The 14,902-nt window shown below is 40.0% G+C and overlaps 1 protein-coding gene across 1 annotated transcript in view; it reads right to left on the reverse strand.

Annotated features, from left to right (window-relative positions):
• The window catches only part of LOC124615432 (peroxiredoxin-6-like), a 234,719-nt gene that overhangs the window by 37,739 nt on the left and 182,078 nt on the right, over positions 1-14,902 (reverse strand). The window lies entirely within an intron of this gene.

Consider the following 14,902-nt stretch of genomic DNA (forward strand, 5'->3'; position numbering starts at 1 on the left):
TTTGTTTCCATTCTAAAATCTTCAGTATAAATACACCCTTCCCCTTCCTCTTTCACTCTCTTGTTATCTTTTTTAGACGAAAAATACATCAATTGTTTTTTTTTTTCTTGACTCGATCCACAGCCATCAGACAATTGTTAAATGAAGATATGTTCCCAGTATGGCTGTAACTTTATGTAATACTTTCATCTGGTAGCTGGCCTTGCTCAGCGTCATAGTAGTTGTCAAGTATATGCCTATTAACACAAAACAATCAAACATACATCAAGCACGTAACTTTAAATGGAAAGATAAATCCTAGTCACAAAATCTCATGTAGTGCATTGATACTACCATTATAAGCACGTTACTTACGTATAGTCTGTCTGCAAATCATACGTGAACCAAAAACGAAAATATTGGCAAAGAATACCAAGGTACTGCCAGTTAGCATCGTTGAAACTGTTTATAATGGAGGTTCTACGTCATAAACAGAATAGCTACGTCAGATCACAAGATCACATTCACGTTAATACTTACCACGACTGCGAGTTGATCGCTGAAGGTGATAACTTCCAACATCAGTTGCAAACTATCTCTTCTACTCGAGGATCATCACATGAAACCATCAATCTGCTTCCGTTGCGAGAAACTACTCTCGCAAATTTAAGGAAACGCTTCTTTCAATTAAACGCAAAAAGATTCTAATTAAATAAACAGCATAGCTCGTAGTACATGATTGGTACTGATATGAGCAAAGGAATAAATCAAATTCAAATATCACTCGCGAAAATAAATTTAAAGAAAGTAAATTCCACGATTCGAAATAGTAAACATTTAACGAAATTAGTGAAGCGCTTTTCTAAGGAAAGAGAAGTATCTGTGCTCACTAACCGAAACAAAAATCGCACCAAAGCATATCCCACCGAATATCCATGGTTATCAGCTCTATGACTGAACCCAATGAGGCGGCCGAGAACACCAGCCGGGGCCACTACCGCGAGGGTCCTTGCCTGACCTCTCTGGACAACATTATCGACGTAGGTACTGCATTACCAGACAGCAAAGGAAAGTCTCGGCTTAACTCATCGACTGACTTGAATACATACATCCTCACATTAATGCTTGAAGAGATTATTCTTGGATAAGGAATTGTTCAGAAGAGCATACTGGCTATTACAGAAAATAAATATTTTCTCATCACGCTTATTCTCTTTCTAAGGGACTACAACACCTATAAAAGCCTTCTGTGCAACACATAGACGACGTTAACAAGCAATGTTATACGAGAAAAATGAAAATGGGCTTAGACAGCTCCCTATCAAGCTGAGACTAAAGAAGGTGTGTTAAGCGAAGTCGATATTCTAACTCATCCAAATCTTCGATTAGTGTAGAAGTGGAAGCAATGAATTAAAAATTGTGCTACAATCAGGACTTGAAACTAGGTCTCCCCCTTACTAGACAGACATGCTAGGCACTACAGCACCGTAGCACAGCACCTAAAACACCTGCATGGGCTGCTCTAGCCCAGTGCCCAACCTAACACAAACTTCAATTCATTTTCCCTTCTTAAATGGGCTGAAGTTTTGAACCGAAGTTTGTATTATGGAGGACACTGGGTTAGGGTATTCCATGCAGGGGAGGCAGCCACAGTGCTACTGCGACGTTCTGATTAGCATATATGACTAGTGAGCGGGTCACCTGGGTTGAAATGCCAGCCGTGGCACAAATTTTAATTCATTACCTCTGCTTGTTTAGTTATCAAACTCATATGTTTCAGGAAAATGTAATTCTATCAGATCATCTCGAAGTTTTTCACTGGGTTCAAGTCGGGACTTAATCCAGGCCAGGCATGTTCTTGTCCAAATCCAAGCCCTTCCATCGGATTGCCACAGGGTGTAGCGTGTTTAATCACTGCACATCACTTGTTCAGTAACCCACTCTCCAGTGGCGTCGTTCTTTATGTGACCTCAAACAGTGATGAGCATTTTTCAGAAATGTGTGACTTCTGAGGAACTGCTCGACCATTTTAACTTATTCTCTTTAACTCCCCACACACAGTCATTGTGATAGCTGCACTGAAGGTAGGACTTCGGAACTCACAAGTGAATCCTCCTTCTGATTTCATGGATTTTTTTTACAACCACTCTCCGAAAATCTATTTTATTATAGACTAAAAACTAAGAGAATGTTTTGATTGTATAGGTAAGCAGTGGACACTGAAAGGCGTTTATATTCATATTAACGTTAATGTATGCGATTTAAATATTCTAATAAACTTGTACGATGTATTAAAGTAGTTTTTACCCACAGTTGCCAGCAGCGCAACAGATTCCTCAGAACAGCTGGATGAACAAATCGTTCTTAAGATGATAAAGTATAATCCTCCAAAACGCGTACTGATAAGATCAGGTGACAGTGTATTTCAAGAGATTTACAAAAAAATAAGTTAAAGATTTCCTTGGGGCGCACTTCTTCGATTCTGTACGTAAGTTCCTCGTAGAAGTTGAGAACTTTTTTCTCTGTAATGTGTTATTTATTTTTAATGTTCCTGTACCTACTATCTGTACTTTCGTGTTTCATTAATTCTTAAACTCTTTGTAAAATTTCTAATGAGCACGTGTTCCATGATCAAAGACCTTCCGCTCCAATGCACGATTGACGAAGAATGGCTTAACCATCTACGACTTATGTCACTAATTTTAAAAATATATAGGATTTTATTCACTACAAAAATCTGTAACTGAGGAATTAACAGTACCCTCCAGATATCTTTAATACATTACTCAGCTCTCAAATATGTGGAACTCGAAATATTTACAACAGCTGCGTAGATCAACCTCGCGTCTCATAACAGCAAAAGTAGTAGAAAAGGCAGGAAACTTTTTGTGGCGGTTTCTGGTTCGCATGTTTTTACGTGATTCTAAAAGCAGTCACTAGAATGAAACGCCGACCAGGAAAGATGGTGTGTTCCTCGGTATAACACTCTTCCCTACCAATCACTGTCAGTTCCAAGAACACGATTTAGCTACTCGTTCCTAAGGACGTACAGAATGTTCATCACGCAGCCTCAGCTCGTCATTCCTGGTAGTAGAGAGAGAGAGGGAGAGAGAGAGAGAGAGAGAGAGAGAGAGAGAGAGAGTGCTGTGTCAGCAGCTTCGTGGTGTCGCAGTGCAGTTGAGATAAGCTATTACGATCCATCAACGCCTCTCACAGCGAGGCACTTTGCTTTCAGTCCGCTTATCGTAGGGCGGCCAGTCGCTGTAACCAGATAATAACGACTCGGCCGTATCATACACGCTTAATGATGTTACTTAGCTGCAGATACCGTTCCCCTCTAATTTCAACAGTGCAAACCGAATCAAAGACTCGTGGTTCACAGCCAAATTACAGTCGTGAGGCCGATGCCAATGCATTGGAAAAAACATCACATCAAGTTATTTTAATGTAACAAGTCAAAATAACTGAAACAAATATACATAGTGCCAAAATTTTGGCTTGTTAAGCAAATTTTGAAATTAACAGTGTGTTAAATATCCAGTTAAAATGTGTACAGATTAGAGATTAGATTAGAGTAAATTAGTTTTTCGTTCCATAGATCCGTGCTGAGGAGACCCTCGTGGATGTAGCACATGTCAATTTTTTTTAAGCTGAAATAACAATACTAATAGTATGAGTATATACATCATTTGTTTCTATTAAAAAATTCGTCAATGGAGTAGTAGGTGTTGGGCACTAGTAAGTCTTTCAGGCTCCTTTTAAACTGATCTTTATTTGTAAATAAATTTTTTATGTTTTCTGGCAAATTATTAAAGATGAGTGTTCCTGAGTAGTGGACCCATTTTTGAACTAAAGTAAGTGCTTTTAATTCCTCGTACAGATCATTTTTGTTCCTGGTATTGTATGTATGAACAATTATTATGTTACTCTTCTAGTAATTGTCTTTTCTCTATCGTTTCCGAAGATACTTTTAGCTTATTCTTGTATAGACAGAGTCATCTCAAACAAAGACTCCAGCGATAGAGATGACTCAGAAGTTAAGTCGCTGTAATCGGATACTTGGGAACGAGCGTTCGATTCCAGTCCGGCATCAAGATTTACATTTCCCGCGGTGTCCACAAATCTTCTTCTTCCTAGCCATATTCCTTAGTCAAGGTATCCGCTAGTTCATGATCTGGTAATTCTTTTATCTTAATAATATAGCCGGATAACCATCTTACACGCACTCCAAGCTAAATAAGTGTGCCACACAAGCCAAACCTAAATATGCTACTCTCCCATACATAGGCCCACTATCATACGAAATAGAAAACTTACTTAAAAAGAAAAATATTACAATCAACTTTTCCACAAATAATAAATTACAATAAAAAGTAATCCGTGATGTAAATACCTCCAAGAGTCCCTACGGTAAATCAAGAATATACAAACTCAAATGCGATACATGCCCAAAATTCTACATTGGACAGACAGGCAGAAGTTTTGAAGTTAGATACAAAGAACACATTGATGCTTTAAGGCTTGGCAACTTGAACAAATCTGCATTTGCAGCCCATATTGCTGAAGAAAACCATTCAGTGAGAAACACTGAGAACAACTTAAAAATTTTGCATCTATCAGAAAAAGGAGGCACTATGAATATATTAGAAGAAATAGAAAAACACACACTCACAAAAACAGCACCCCAGACTATATTCTTAATGAACAAATCGAGTTAGCTAACACCCCTTTCCTGGAAAATTTCTAAAAATTATTTTCCACCCACCAAAGAAAATATTTCTATCCCTATCTGCAGATCAAGTAGCAAATTTATATGTTACTACAATTCTCATGATGCTAAATGTAAATAAAGAATGTACTGTCTTACCTATTCAGTACTAAAAAAATGTAACAAGTTCATAATTAATGTAACAAATGTTCAAATGTGTTTGAAATCTTATGGGACTTAAGTGCTAAGGTCATCAGTCCCTAAGCTTACACACTACTTAACCTAAATTATCCTAAGGACAAACATACACACCCATGCCCGTGGGAGGGCTCGAACCTCCGCCGGGACCAGCTGCACAGTCCATGACTGCAGCGCCTCAGACCGCTCGGCTAATCCCGCACGGCAATTAATGTAACAGTATTCGCTTTAAAACTCACAAAATCAATGTCTCTCTGTACTAGTGTAAAAGTCGTTCCTGTTGTATAAGTGAATATATGATCTTTTTCCAAACATGGGACATCTTCATAATGTTACGATGTATCATAGCATCTTTCACACTCATATGTTTGTAAGCACTTTGTATGTATCAAAACATGTGGTGCGTGTTAGAAATCTATTCTGTGACAAATCTATAAGTGTTCAGTGAGAAAAATTTACGTGTGCAACGAAAAGACTGCAGGAGGAACGTATTCACATCTATTGGACTAATGTTATGAAAATAAACACTCCAAATCGACATTTTACGTAAGTCACATCCATTGAAAATCTGTAACGCAACCGTCTCTGTGGCGTGCTTATAATTATGTATTATTTATATTTTAGGACAATTAATCTGTAAAAAAACACACCACATGTAGTAATGAAAGCATGGAAACCGTCTGAAGGTTAATCGTAACGATTCGAAACCGCTAACGGTACCCTTTGAATAAAGGAACTGAAAATAAATTTGTGGCTAGTTGCTGTCTCAACACCATCAACATTTGTCTTCAAATAACAGCAACGGTCTCCAACCATGTCATCATACGACAAAATTGCTTTAACCTTCTTACTGCCACAGTCGTCGGTTAATCTACGGAATGAAAGTCGAATTCCCAGTTTTCATGGTGTGTTTTCTAAGAGTCATCAGTCGCATTTTCTGTAGTGTTTCGTCAGATATTTGCAGTTTTATTTTTGCAACGTGTAGCTGGTGTCAGCCCAAAGAAATACTATTTATCACGTCTTTCATGCGATGCCCAGCATCGACGCAAAGCGTCAGTCTGATTACCATTACAAACAAAATGATTTTAAAGCGGAATTTTACGAGCTCATTAGATAGAGCGATCCCAGATTAGTTTAGTGCGATATTTGTTTTATCGATATATGTTAACACTGGCAGTCAAACACCAATAATAACGAGTACTCCAGCGGTGACAGCACCACCCTGGCCCATGCTGACTGCTACCGCCATGCAGGAACAGCGGCGCTAAGCAGCTGTCGTTGTACTGGTTGTTTTTCGTGTTTTTTTGTCCCCATTAATACATATCCATAAAACAAACATCACACTAGACTAAGCTGGGAACTCTCTTTCTAATGGGTATGTAAAGTTCCACTTTAAAAATCATTTTGTTTTTAATGGAAATCAGACTGACGCTTTCTGTCCACATTGGAGGTCGCATAGAAGACGTGATGAGCTGTACTCCAGCTACACATTCCAAAAATCTAAATTGCAGATATGTACCGAAACACCAGAGAAAGTGTGCCTGACGACTCACAGGAGAGACACCCTGTATATGTAAATAGAACAAGTAAAAATGTTTGAGCCAACGACTAAGAAGTGGATTCTAGACATGATGAACATATGTGTCTCAAGACTGCAAATACCAAAGATTTGGAGAAAAACCAAAATTGTGGGTCTGTTGAAACCTGGAAAACACCCCAAAGAAGCTAAAAACTTCCGACCGATATCTCTTCTGTGTCATCTTTATAAAGTTCTAGAAAGAATGATACTTAATCGCATCTCAGTACATATTGACCAAACACTGATAAGGGAACAGGCGGACTTTCGTCCAGGTAAGTCTTGTTGTGGACAGATCTTGAATTTGACACAATATATAGAAGACGGTTACGAACGCAAACAGATAACTGGTGCTGCATTCGTCGATCTCACTGCTGCCTGTGACACCATCAACCGTAAGAAATTATTAGGAAAGACCTATGCTGTTACGAAAGACTATCACCTGACGCAATTTATGAGATGTCTATTACAAAATAGACGCCTCTTTGTTACTCTACAAAACAAAAGAAGTCGATGGAGGATACAGAATAATGGCATTCAACAAGGGTGTTAGCCCCATTTTTATATAATATCGGTACCAATGACCAAACAATTGAACCTGTCACAAGATCTTTCATCTATGCAGACGATACAGCAATTGCTGCCCAAGGAAGAACCTTTGAGGAGGTGGAAGAAAAACTAACTACATGTCTTCAAATACTATCTGCGTACTATGATCACAATTACCTGAAACCAAATCTCTCTAAAACACGAATGTGTGCTTTCCATTTACAGATCAGAGATGATAGAAGGAACCTAAACATAACCTGGAGAGGACTACAACTGACCAACTGCGATACCCCAAAATACCTGAGAGTAAAGCTAGACCGTTCCCTCATCTTCAAAGGCCACTTCAAGGACACAAAAATGAGAGTATCTGCTAGGAACAACATCATTCGGAAACCGCACAACCAAATGTTCTTCGCACATCTGCATTGTCCTTTGCTTCTCCGCTGCTGAATATGCAGCACCCGTGTGGCAGATCTTCAACCATACCAAACAAGCGGACATTGCCCTTACTGAAACAGGACGCATTGTCACTGACTGCTTCCGGACAACTCCTTTTAATGAAATATATCGTCTTATGGGCATAGCACCTCCACATATCAGAAGAAGAACAGCAGCAGAAAAAGAGAAGCGGAAACAGGAGACAGATCCAAGACCTCTTGTTCGGATGTGAATACCAACATCCAAGATTAAGACCAAGAAAGAGTTTCCTCCTTTCAACAGAACCACTTTTAAAGTCACCTGCAAATCGTCGAATACAGCTTTGGCGTAACTCACCATCAGAGAGGTACTGGAACAACCCTAAAGAAGAGCTTGCTAAAGGATGCCACCTCCCATATAAAACATGGAAGGTCCTCAACAGGTTGAGAAATGGTGTATCCCGACGCAAGTTCAATTTGAAGAAATGGGGTTTCACTCCAGGAGATGAACTATGCGAATGTCGCGAACAGCAAGATCATCAACACCTGCTCAACTGTAGAAACCTTCCAGCTCCGTGCCCGATGGACGATCTGATACAGCAGTTCAAACGGCAGAATTTTTGATGTCATATGGAATTTAATCATGTACTTACATTGTTTGTAAATTGATGTCTATCGGCTATATATGTATGTTATGTTCTGGACACGAGTAAATAAATAAATAAACAAGCTTTGTTCTGGATATGATATTATTTTCAATGTTTGAGTATCGCGTTTGCTGGGACGGTGATTTGGCACCAACGTGGTATTTGCCTTGACAAGCATGCAAAACCACATAAAAAGATTAGTCACGTTGGCCGGTGTACGATACGATGAGTTTTTAATCCTGCGCTGGGATTCGATACGAGCGGAAACATTATGACCACATACTTAACAGCGTGTTGGTCGACCTTCGGAACGCGATACAGCAGCGATTCTACATAGGATGGATTCGACAAGTCCTTGGTAGGTTTCCGGGGATATGTGGCAGCAGATGTCTACACACAGGTCATACAATTCCCGTAAATTACAGGGCAGTGGTGTGTCGCGGATGTGGGCTATCGGGTTCGGATCCGTCGAATTTGGTAACCCATACAGCTTGAGGTCGCTGTCACACACCTCGAACTACTGTAGTGTAATTCTGACCTTCTGACATGGAGAGTTATCCTGTTGGAAGATGTCATCGCTGTCAGGCAAAACATCAAGCTGAAGGGATACAGGGTGGTTCGTGGTAATATTCACGTGATCCACAGCTGTCCTCGATTATTACCAGACGTCCCGTGGAAGCCCAGGTGAATGTTCTCCACTGCATAAAATTTCCCCCAACGGCCTGTGTCCGTGGTGCAGTGTAAGTTTCGCGCATTCGTTCACTTGGAAGACAGTGGATACAGTTACGACCATTGATCGGGTGTAACAACAAACGTCATTCATCCGAGCAGGCGACATATTTTCATTAGACCACGGCCCATCTCGATGCTCCTGTACCCCCTGCAATCGTAGCCGAAGCTGTCGCTGGACCAGCATGGAAACACGTGGGTGTTATTTGCTGCCGAGACCCATGTTGAGCAATTCGCTTTGAACAGTGTGCTCAGAAACATTTGTGTCTGCACCGGGATTGTACACTCAATCGTGAGGTTTGCAACAGATCCCTCCCTAGGAGAGAGCAACTTTAAATCATAAAAGAGCGAGAGAACGTTCAGAGAGTCGTAAAGTACAGGCCAAATAAGAACACGTTTATGTTGTAATCGTAGGGCTATTCAGGATTTTTTTTGATGGGCGGTTTCGGGAGGTGTGTAGGGGTGGGATATGCCCAGTCTAGAGTGTGTAACGGATACAATATTTTCCATTTAATTTCACTCCAAAAATTATCTATATTAAGCAAACAGTCAAGAACTGCTATCACTTACATTAAGCAAGCAGTGATGTTATTAAGAGAAATCATCCAGCTTTAGGCGGTAAAACATGATTTATTGCGATTGCAGTTCGACACATGGTCATTTTCAGGCATTCTGAAAACGATCAGTCGTCAAATGTAATAACGTAATTATGAAAGTGCCAAACGTTAAAGGTGAAAATTTCGAAGCTACCTATGTGAGCTGTTGTAACTCACTCAATAACATGAAGCTGTGACATTCTCTGTAACTGCAGTTGCATTTGATGTTCTGAATTTATCTGCTGTTCTGTGATCCATAGACTTTAGAAAGCTGTTGAAACAGTGATATGGACACCTAAATTTAAATTTCTTGTAGCAGGCGTGGTAAATAGATCACAAAATATTCTCAATATCATTTGCGGTTTCTGTTTTTACTGGTTGCTACGGTCGCAGGTTCGAATCCTGCCTCGGGCATGGGTGTGTGTGATGTCCTTAGGTTAGTTAGGTTTAAGTAGTTCTAAGTTCTAGGGGACTTATGACCTAAGATGTTGAGTCCCATAGTGCTCAGAGCTATTTGAACCATTTTTTTCTGTTTTTCCTTAACACTTTTCTGTCACTTTTCTCCTTTCTGCGCACAGGTTTCACAAACCACATGATACCGAATCCATATATTAGCGTCTTTAACTCCGTAGCTTATACTCTTATTATGTTTACATCTTTGTCGATTTTGTGACCCGTTTACCACGCCTGCTACAAGAAATTTAAACTTAAGCATTTATTTCATTATTTCACCAGCTTTCTAATGGTGTGGTATATGGAACATCAGATAATTTCACAACACTGCAGGCAACTGCTCTTACACAGCATGGTACAGCTTTATGTTACTGACTGGATTATAACATTCCAAGTAAGTATCTTCAACATTTTCATCTTTTACGTTTGTCAACTCATAATTACGTATGTTATATGTGACGAATGACAGTTTTCAGAATGCTTGAAAATGACCACGTGTGGAAACAGGGGTCACAATAAATAATGTTTTAAGAACCTAAAGCGGGATGATTTCATTAAAAAATTTCACAAAGTCTGTGGATTCAGTCATCATCTTACGTTCAGAAATGGCTCTGAGCACTATGGGACTTACCTGCTGTGGTCATCAGTCCCCTAGAACTTAGAACTACTTAAACCTAACTAATCTAAGGACATCACACACATCCATGCCCGAGGCAGGATTCGAACCTGCGACCGTAGCGATCGCGCGGCTCCAGATTGTAGCGCCTAGAACCGCTCGGCCACCCCGGCCGGCATCATCTTACGTATTCAAGTATTCAGTTTGGAAAGTGAATCACAACTTCCCTTGTATCAACAGGAATGCTGGGATACACAGACAGGGGAACAAGAGCACTCTGTCCATTTTGATTTGTGCTGTTCCTTAGGTAGGTTTTTAAATGTTTTAAACTCTATGATGACGTTTCTGGTGTTGTTGTTGATACTGGAAGGGTGACTGGAGTTGGGAGCAGACGTCTATCACTAGGAACAGCTGCACGGGGTAGCCGCGTGGACTTGAGCGTATTGTCACGGTTCGGGCGGCTGCCCCCGTCGGAGGTTCGAGTCCTCCCTCGGGCATATGTGTGTGTGTGTGTGTGTGTGTGTGTGTGTGTGTGTGTGTGTGTGTGTGTGTGTGTGTCGTCCTTAGCCTAAGTTAGTTTAAGTTAGATTAAGTAGTGTGTAAGCTTAGGGACCGATGACGTAAGCAGTTTGGTCCCATAAGACCTTACCACAAATTACCAATTCTATCACTAGCAACAATTCGGCCTCGAATCTTCTTGACTGAAACAGAATTGTCTTCACTGACGAGACCCGCTTCGTAATGACCCCCTATTACCGACGAAGACGTGTCTGGAGACGCCCCGGACGGCTGTGGGATAACAATTTAGCTGCTGCACACTACATGGCATGACAACCAGGACTGGTGGTCTGAGCAGCCATTTCATTTCATATCAGGACTCCATTCGTTGTCATCCGCGGCACAGAGGTACGTCGACAATATTATGCGCTCCGTTTTGTTGCTCTTCATGGCAAGCCATCGTCGGATTACATTTCAGCAAGACAATGCCCGCCCGCACTCGGCGAGAGTTTCTGCTGCTTGTCTCCGTGCTTGCCAAACCCTACCTTGGCCAGCATGGGCACCGGATCTCTCCCCAACTGAAAAAGTTTGGAGCATTATGTATGAGCAAGGGCCTTCAAGCACCTCGGGATTTTGACTATGTAAAACGCCAGTTCGTCAGAATTTGACATGAAATCCTTCAGGAAGACATCAACAACTCTATCAATAAGTGCCAAACCGAATAACATCTTACATATAGGCCAGAGGTGGAGCAACGCGTTATTGACTTGCAAAATTTGTGAAGTTCTTTCTCTTGCATAAATCATTCAGTTTTTCTGAAACTGTAATCATTTGTTGGTCTGTACACGTGGGTCACATCAATGATTTCCGTCCGATTCAGATTCTTCCTTCGCAGTTAGTCTTTTTTTAATTTAATTTTATTTATTTTTTGTCTTAGAGTGTACATAAGCGTAAGATACGATTCTTATGAGCATGAGAACAACGTAAAATGAAGACAATGTGATAACATATTAGGTGGAGGAAAGTGTGAAAATATTAATCACACTTCGAAATACTCTCCCCTTCGTTTACTATGACCTGTCGAAAACATTGACCACTTTATGAAATAATAGTGCTTACTGCACTACACGCTTTCGAAATATTGATGAGAGTATGATTGTGGATTCCAGAAATCCCGTCGCAGACTAAAGGAAAGTCTGTGAGGAAAGTACGTGAGCTATGCTCATGTTTGGTTAGTGGGGTGCTCAACTGCTCGTTCATCAGCGCCCGTATAAAGTACCAATTTTTTCACAGTCCAATTTTGCCATGATGATGATGAAATGATGATGAAATGATGACAACACAAACACCCAGTACTCGGGCACAGAAAACCCCCAACCCAACCCGGTCCGGAATCGAACCCGGAACCCCGTGATCCAGAGGCAGCAACGTTAGCCACTAGACCACGAGCTGCGGACAACGTGAGCTGTCGCGCTGGTATTCACAATTTTACGGGAAGTCCGACATGTCGCATTTACAGATTACCGGCTACCGGTGCAGTGATACCTGATACAGTCGCCGAGAGCTGCGCCCAATGACTGGGCACTACGGCAGTCACGTGCCCTTGAAGGTGATCGTGGCCAATGGGAACACGGCGAGCTAGGCACATCCCCTTGTGACGTAGCCCTACTGTCGTCGCCACTGAAACGGGAATTTAATCGTGTCATGGCAAAAGTGGTTAACACGGCTATGATATTTACTGTTACTTAACTACCGTCGCCCAACTTTAAGCGTTCCTCAGATGTCTACGATAAACGTACTGTAAATACCAGAAAATCTTGAGGAAGATTTCCCATCAACAGAGCTATAAGATCAAGAAGCCATCAAAACACTCAAAAACAACTAAGCAAATGGCGATGAATACATTATGGCATAATTACTCAAATGTGTCAGAACCAAAGATTATATGTCATCTACACTTACTCTTTGAGAACACTGTGAAATCAGAAAAGATTCCAGAGGAGTGGAAAATAGCTTTAATCCCTCCACTACATGAAAAGGCAGAGAACAGAATGTTAACAAGTACAGAGAGGTGTCTAGTTTCGCTAGTGGCTTACAAAATATTATCAAAAATTCTCCGAAACAGAGTTAAAAAGAATCTGTAGATGAACAGCTAGCAAAATATCAGGGTGGTTTCCGAAAGGTGAGATCCTGCCTAAGGAGATAATTTTACCTTAAAATCAATAAATCGCCACAGACTGTAACTGTTACATTATCGTTTATTGCTTTCATGAAAGCACTGTATTAAGTATACAGAGAAACAATACATAAAATCATTGGAGATTTTGGTGTTAACGCAAAATTAGCAAACATAATTGACGAAGCACTAAGAAATTCGGTATCTAAAGTTAAAATTTATGGGAGACGTATCTTATTTGAAATGAAAACTGCGATTACACAAGGGGAAAGCACATCAACTTTACCATTTAACTGTATGTTAGAAAAACTGTAAGGATCTAGAATCCGGAGCTAGAAGCACAAAATTGAAGCAATAACTATGGGAAGGAAATAAAATGGAATTAAGATAAACTGCCTTGCTTTTGTAGACGACTTTGTTAAAAAATGCGCCGAACTACATAGAAACACAAACAGGTAAAAGAGTTAGCAATTGTAAATATCTTGGAGGACCTATTCAGCAGAATAGACTAGAAAAAATTTGCAATACACGAAAGAGTTAGTAAAATGGGAAATACGTGGTCTGACAAAAAATATTTGCAACAAGAGATGTATGTCTAAAAAAACTTAAAGAAATGTACTACATTGGTAAGACCGGAAAGTTAATATGCTTGTAAAAGGCGTAACGATGAACTGTAAGCTGGATAGAATAGAGGCGCCTGAAAAACGACTTATTAACAAATTAATAGGTGCAATACAAATTACAGATAGTTGGAAAACAAGAAATAATAAGGCAATCTAGGGAAATATAGAGAAAAGGCCAGAATGAACGCGAAAGCGAAGATAAATCCTCTTTGGACATCTCTCCAGGTTAACCGAAAACAGGCTAACAAGCTAAAAACATTCCTGTCTTTCTGGAAAAAGAAATCACATAAATAATAGCATGAATTCCATAAATAAAAGAAGAACTAGAAAGAAACAACATCAAAGAATCGCTAATAACAGAAAGTAACATTTAGAAGAAGTAAATAAGACATTTAGAAGGCTTTCAAGTCGGAAGAAGTAAGAAATCGGGAACAACATGGACAGGAGAAAGAAAAAAAAAACAACATGGTGAAAATGAAGGAACCTTAGGAAAGAGGAAACAACAAAGGAAGAAAGGAACTGAAGTTGTCACTTGACCCTTGTTGGTCAATACGAAAGTAAAAGAGATACACATATAAAATGTTTTGATATAATAATAATACGAATAATTTGTTTACGTCAGTGCTTATTGCATCGTTGTAGCATTACTCCCAAGAAATTGAAATTCGGGGAAATATAGGATTAAAAAGCAGTTTTCGAAAATTTCCGAAGTACATGTATCATATAGTTGATTTATGAGCTATAATGGTAACAAACTCTTACAACTTTGACGACATCTTTATTTATGCATTATAATGTCAAAGGCTTCACTCAACATTACGGCTGTTTCAGTAGCGAGTACAGACGTGAACAAAAGTCTACAGACCACGGCTACGCGCGTGTAGCGAATGCTGTCTTTCTTTCCCAAACATTACGTCCTACTCTCGGGAAGTCAGTCTTTCTGTGATTATTTCGTTATACTCCGGGAGCCCATGACGAAGAACGGCAACTATTTTATACTAGTTGGAAATTTAATACGTTGTTGTTGACGTCTGCTATCAAAAAGTTCGGATTCTTCGACATGCGACACCCGCATACTTTGAAATACGTCGTAAAATGTAGGGTTCGGAAACTATCTCATACTAGCCAAAAGTTTTTT

The sequence above is a fragment of the Schistocerca americana genome, chromosome 5 (assembly GCF_021461395.2).
Source record: "Schistocerca americana isolate TAMUIC-IGC-003095 chromosome 5, iqSchAmer2.1, whole genome shotgun sequence".
NCBI classification, from domain to species: Eukaryota; Metazoa; Arthropoda; class Insecta; order Orthoptera; family Acrididae; genus Schistocerca; species Schistocerca americana.